Raw genomic sequence first — 7193 nt, 5'->3', positions numbered from 1 at the left:
CATCACAACCTCCCAATCCGCCCTGCTCTGTGCATGACAGGGGGCGGCGCCCCAACTCCCCAATCAGCCCTGCTCTGAGCCCGACCAGGGCCTGCACCTAGGGATTGGGCCTGCCCTCTGCCACCCAGGAGCAGGCCTAAGCCAGCAGGTAGTTATCTCCCGAGGGGTCCCAGACTGCGAGAGGGCACAGGCCGGGCTGAGGAACCCCCCCTTCCCCCCTGAGTGCACAAATTTTTGTGCACCGGGCCTCTAGTATAGTCAATAATATTGTAATAACTACGTATGGTGCCAGATGGGCACTTGACTTAGTGGGGTAATCAATATGTAAGGTATATAAATGTCTAATTGCTATGTTTACACTTGATCTTAGCCAAAAGGCTGAGAAGCAATAATTGCTATGTTTTACACCTGAAATTAATATGATATTGTATGTCAAAGCTTTAAAATAAATGAAAGATTTTAAAGAAACAGAAGAATGTGGCTGGATCAGTGACTACCAATCACAAAGAAAAGCAAGAGAAGGTCTCATTCCATTGAAAGAGACTCTTAGCTTAAGAAAACTACCAGTTGGTTTATAATGTAACCAATATGGTTTACATAATTTGAAATCTATCTGCAATTTTATAACTATTCATCTGTAAGTCTATTGCTCTCTCTCATTCCTATTCATACCTCTTGAAAATCTTTCATTTTTAAATTCAAACAATCTAAGATTTATTGTGGGGGGCTAGCACATCCAAGGGTTCGGTGAGCCTGAGGAGGGGGTGGCGAAGGATGTAGAAAAGACAAAGAGAATAAGCTGGGTCTAGGTAGAATCTAATAGTGACCTCCTGGTTCGTGGATTGGTGCTCAATCACTGAGCCACATGGGCCAGGCAAGGCCAGAAATTTTAAATTAGTTGTTTCATACTTTGATTTGGTTTGAAATTTTATCCAGATTCTGATTATGCTCTCTAAGTTAAATAGGCTATTCACTGTCTTTAGATGCCTTAAATAAGTTTTGTATCCACAGAGCTTCCTTTCTCATTTTGGTACTATCATGACATACTAAATATATGAGGAGAGTTATGGGAGTGGACAAGAGGATAGCTTAACAATCCATCAAATTTTAAACATTTTAATTTTTAATCATATTTCTAAACTGTTCTATTATGCCTCACTATACAGTGATGTTTTAAAAAGAGGCACATTTGCTTGAAAACCCAAAATAACCTATCACTAATTACGTCAAAAGTTCTAGGCAAGCCATTTGTCAGAATTGCATTAACATTCTATGGATAATAGAACAAGCTCTATTTGCTTTAAAATAAAATACATTTTAAAATCAGATATGTATTTTTGTCATCTTTAAAACAACAAATACTGGACCTAATTGAAATCTTGCTGTGATGTTTAAATATTAGTAGGTCTTAAGTGAATAAATGCTCTCTGGCCCATTAACTCTTCTGCTGTCTTAGAAATAAATGATTGATTTCACAGTAAAGCCTTAATTAATATAACTCAGAGTACTAGATATGCTGAATAACCATGATATTCAGTCAGTTTGTTCAATGTCATATATAAATTTCTCTTTGTACTCATTCAGTTTTTAGGCTTGCTTTAGTGTCTATTCAGAGGCAGAACTTACAGAGTTTTTCTTGTATAAGTAAAACAAATATGCTAAAAACAATTTATATATGGAAACCTTCATTAGGTAGTGGTATTCAAAGTAATGAAACAAAGGAGGGGAAATAAGAAGAAAATATGTTCTTTCTATACGAAGACAACAATGGCCCAGCATTATTCATTCTAAAAAAAAGAGCATGACTGGTAAAAATACTTGTTTCTCTAACAAAAATATCACAATTTTCTACTCTGTTCAAATATATAGATTATATTCTTTTTATTTTTTCTTTTGAAGGAGTGATTATAAATATCTCCCTAATTTTCAGTCACTTATATCCTAAGCTGCAATTGATAAAGCAGAACATAAATTTTACAAAAGAAAACATAGTAAATATTTAAACTTGTATTCATTCATTCATTCACTTATTCTTTATAGAGTTCTTTAAATTATTTAAGACTGCTGATATTTCTTTATTGTTTTATTATCTTCACTAATGTTCTAATATCTGTCATTGTTTTCCCTCAAGCTTAAAAAACATTTCAACCTAAAAACCACATTAGTACTTAATTACTTGACAATTTGGTTAGTTCATGTTCTGCCAACATATTTAGATGATGTATAGCAAGTAAACACTAGAATTTAATGAATATATAATTTATTTACTCAATATCAATGTTAACACAATTGTTATCCCTTTTATATGAATAGTTTCTCTTCTAGAAACTGATGAGCCAAAATATGTACTGTGTTCCACTGAAGGTTTACCAAATATGTTGTATTACAAAATTAAGTACTTTTTCCCTATATTTTCTTTAATTTTGAGCTCTGCCTTGTAATTTAATTCAGATATGAAGTCATTAGGAAAAATAATAATGGCAATGTTTCTATTGTTCTTTGAAGTAAGATTCTCTGAAGATGCTGTACCAATAGGATATCAAGCCAGAACCTCAGAAAAGAGGATCCTGACTACTTTCTATAGTTACCCAAGCATAATTGTTATATCTTTAAGTCATCTAACATTCTAGAACTCTCCTTCCTTTTATTATTAGGTAGAGGCTCAGTACATGGATTCATGCACTGTTGGCCTGTGGGGATCGGGCCAAAACTGGCTCTCCAACATCCCTCACAGGGTCCTGGATTGCGAGAGGGCACAGTCAGCTGGTTGGCCAGTTGGCTTGTCACTTAGGCTTTTATATATAGACTAGTGGCCCGATGCACAAAATTCATGCACAGGGATGGGTGTTCCTCAGCCCGCCCTGCACCCTCTCCAATCTGGGACCCCTCGGGAGATGTCTGACTCCCTGTGGGATTGAGCCTAAACTAGCAGTTGGACATCCCTCTCTCAATCCGGGACCACTGGCTTTTAACTGCTCACCTGCCTGCCTGCCCGATCGCCCCTAACCATTCTGCCTCCCAGCCTTCTTGCCCCCATCCCACCCCCGGCAGCCTGCTCTCTCCCAACTGCCCACTCTGCCGGCCTCATGGCCTCCAACTGCCCTCCATTGCTGGCCTCATGGCCTCCAACAGCCCTTCCCTGCCATCCTGATGGCCCCCAACTGCCCTCCCCGGCCGGTCTCCCAGAAGGTCTCCTGGTCTAATTAGCATATTACCCTTTTATTAGTATAGACTAGTGGCCCGGTGCACAAAATTCGTGCACCTGGGGGGGGTGTCCCTCAGCCCAGCCTTCACCCTCTCCAATATGGGATCCCTCTCACAATTCAGGACTGCTGGCTTCTAACCGCTCACCTACCTGCCTGCCTGATTGGCCCTAACCACTCTGCATCCTGGCCTGCTCGTCCCAACTCCCCCCCACTAGCCTGCTTGCCCAAAACTTCCCTCCCCTTCCAGCCTCATGGCCCCCAACTGCCCTCCCTGGCCGGCCTGATCTCCCCAAACTGCTCCCCTGCCAGCTTGATTGCCCCAAACTGCCCCCCCATTGGCCTGCTCACCCCAACTGGCCCCCCCTGCTGGCCTGCTCTCCCCCAACTGCCCCCCCCTCTGGCCTAATCACCCCCAACTGGACAACTGCCCTCCCCTCCTGGCCTGATTGCTCCTAACCGCCTCTGCCTCAGCCCGGCCACCATGGCTTTGTCTGGAAGGACATCCAGAAGGTCTTCCAGTCTAATTAACATATTACCCTTTTATTAGTATAGATTAACGTGTGAAATCTCCCACTTAAAATTTTGGTAAGTCCAACATCCTTCCAAATATTTCTATGGGTAGTAGGGAAGTATTTGCTATTGTAGGTTACCTATTACATGTTGGTCCTTAGTCCATAGTTACCTCATAGTTACATAGTTCCTTGTAATTGGATCTGTGCATTGCTGCTGATGTCTTGGTTCCCTTTTGTGTTTTATTAATAGCTTTGTTGTGCTGTAATTCATACACCATACAATTCTCCCATTTCTTAGTTCTGTTTCAGTAACAAAAACATGAGAACAAGCTCCTTCTCTTTCCCTAAGGCAGAAATTTCCTGGGATATAATAGACAGAGAAAGTACTGAATAATTTAGAGTCAAAATGGGATGCCAATTGTCTTTACGACCTGTGGGCATTGCTGCTTTAGAAGAATCCAGTATCAGGCTCCTCTTTTCTGAGGTTCTGGCTTGCCACCCTATTGGTGAAGCATCTTCAGAGAATCTTACTTCAAAGAATAACAGAAACATTGGCAATTATCATTTTTCCCAATGACTTCATGTCAGTGAATTAAATTAAAAGGCAGAGCTCAAGATCAAAGAATATATAGGAAAGAAAGTAAAAGTTTTATTCTTCCTCTTCTACAGTTTTTTGGTATCACCTCCCAGTAATACAAGTAAGGCTTAAAAGTGCTGTGTTGAATGCTTGTGCCAATATGGCTTTAGAAAGCTTTGCCTAAAGCTAGATTTTCTCCTTTCCATTTAGTAAAAAGCATTTTGAGTTGAATACTTAGCTACTAAAAGCAATCCAAATATAACCTGCATTAGAATTTCAGGAGAATTTTTAAAAGGTTGATCTCTATGCCCCAACATAAATGTAAATAATCAGGATTTCTGTAGATTTTGCATTTTATTTAAGCACATCAGATAATCCTCAGATGCAACAAATGTTGCTTAGTTTATTCATTCTCACTAAATAATTACAAATTTTCAAATATTTGGCTTTATTCATGTTCCTTTAATGCCAATGAGTAGTGTTAGCATTGCCAATATTTTCTGTATATTTTGTGTTTGTAATTACCATTTTCAATCAAGTTAACTTTAATTTAAAAGAAAAAAAAACAGTTAAAATAATTATTCCATTATTTTTAATATTTAGAGTAAACCCATTTATGGGGTTCAAACTGATGACTAGCAAGTTATTTTCTATATTATTTTACCTTTAATTTGATTTTAATATTCTTTAAATGATTTTGTTAAATTGCCAAAAAATTATTGACTATTTCCATTGTTTTGTGTTTCCCTATTTTAGTGCAATGTAAAGTATTTTACATGTCATTATTTTTTCAATAATCTTTTCAATGAAACTTTAAAAATTCAGTTTATTGTTGCGGGGCATTTGAGTGTTAACCTTCATAGATTAGTGTTATGAACATACAAGTGTATGTTAATTAATAAATGTACCTATGCATTTTTTATGTATACATTCTTAAGAGTGAAATGATAGAACCATAGGGTATACATATGTCTGGATATAGTCTATGCCAGTGATGGCGAACCTTTTGAGCTCGGCGTGTCAGCATTTTGAAAAACCCTAACTTAACTCTGGTGCCGTGTCACATATAGAATTTTTTTGTTATTTCCAACCATGGTAAAACAAAGACTTATATTTTTGATATTTATTTTATATATTTAAATGCCATTTAACAAAGAAAAATCAACCAAAAAAATGAGTTCGTGTGTCACCTCTGACACGTGTGTCATAGATTCGCCATCACTGGTCTATGCTTTCAGTTTTTCAAGTGGCAGTTATGGTAATTTCATAAAGTCACTGGGGAAATTAATGAACAGACATGCAATTTGATCATTAGTACAGTTAAAATGGGAAACCCCAAATTCAGCAGTCACTCTTAGTGATATGGAGAGGAATGAATCTTATCTTTATTATTATTTCAAATATAATAATTTTCCTGCCCATTGTATCACTTAAACATTTTAAAGCACATATTGAAGCCATTCTAGAGATTATATTCTAATTTTTAAAAGGAGATAAGATATCTAGTTACCTGAGAATAATTATTTTAAGTTAGAGGTGGTTCATTTCTCTTTCCAGTTTGAGGTTGCGCTTGACAGTGATAGGGTCTAACTTTAGTGAAGCAATTTTTTACTAGTCAGAGTTCTTGATTACCAAAACAGAAATTGAAGCTGATTAAGTTCAGCATGAAAAATATTTGTAATTGGATGGCTCACAGACTTAACAAAAATAAGGAAAAACAGATCCCAGAAAATGGCCTTGGAGAAAAATGAGCCCAGATAGCCAAGCACACGGACCAATCACCCTGGAGTATCTCAGGGATAGTTAGAATGTTATGCAAGATTCACTCCCATTGGCCCCTTTATCTTTGTGTCTAGACTCCAACCAAGTTCTACTACCATCCTCACCAAATATACTAGATTTCTCCACTAGGATCATCTTCACATTTTCCATGATTTAAAACATCTGCTTTAGAACTGAAGTTTTGAGTAGAGCATCCAACTGGCAAAATCTATGTGACATGATTATATTCTTCATGCCAGGGGTTGTGGAGAACAAGCATCATTTTCTAATCAAGACTAAAAAAAATAGATTAATTTATCAATCAAGAGGACTTTAATATTTGGTAGAAAAGATATAACAGTAGTTTCTCATGTTCAAGCTGACATTGTGTTTAAATATTTGAAATCACAAATAGCTTTATTTTCAGTACACATACTTATTTTTAGGCCTCCCTATATTAAATTTATTTTGAAAATAGTTAAAGATAAGCCCTGGCCTGTGTGGCTCATTTGGTTAAGCATCATCCTGTCTACCGAGACGTCACTGGTTTGATTCTGGTTAAGACACATGCCCAGGTTATGTGCTCCACCCCCAGTAGGGGGCATGCAGGAGGCAGCAGATCAATGTTTCCCTCTTCCTTCCTCTCTCTAAAATCAATTATTTCTTTTAAACTTATATGTAAAACACACATGATAAATTGTTATGTAAAAGACTAAAATTGCAAAATTTTATAAAATGCTTAAAAATAATACTTATTAAAATATACACAGAAAGATTCTATGTGGTTGTTTTTGAGCTATATAACTAGGCATTATATATTCTTCTGCACATTTTATTTTTTCAAATTTTATAAATATGACATGTACCTGTATAATTTATAAAAATAAAATAAATTTTATTTCATTAAAAATTATTAAAGAGAAATAATACTTCATCATTTCTAAGAAAAAAATTACTTCATAAGGCATTAGAAAAGATGCTTTATTTAAAAAATTACTTATTCATTAACGGACTCATATAAATAAACTTGAGATAAACTACAAGGAAGCAGGAGAGTTGTGCTTTAAAGAAAGCATAAGATTATCCTATTTTATGAGAAATCAAATGGTTTTGTGGTAGCAATTTTTGTTAGCTAAC

Source organism: Myotis brandtii, unplaced genomic scaffold, assembly GCF_000412655.1.
Source record: "Myotis brandtii unplaced genomic scaffold, ASM41265v1 scaffold449, whole genome shotgun sequence".
NCBI classification, from domain to species: domain Eukaryota; kingdom Metazoa; phylum Chordata; class Mammalia; order Chiroptera; family Vespertilionidae; genus Myotis; species Myotis brandtii.
This window is presented reverse-complemented; position numbering follows the sequence as displayed.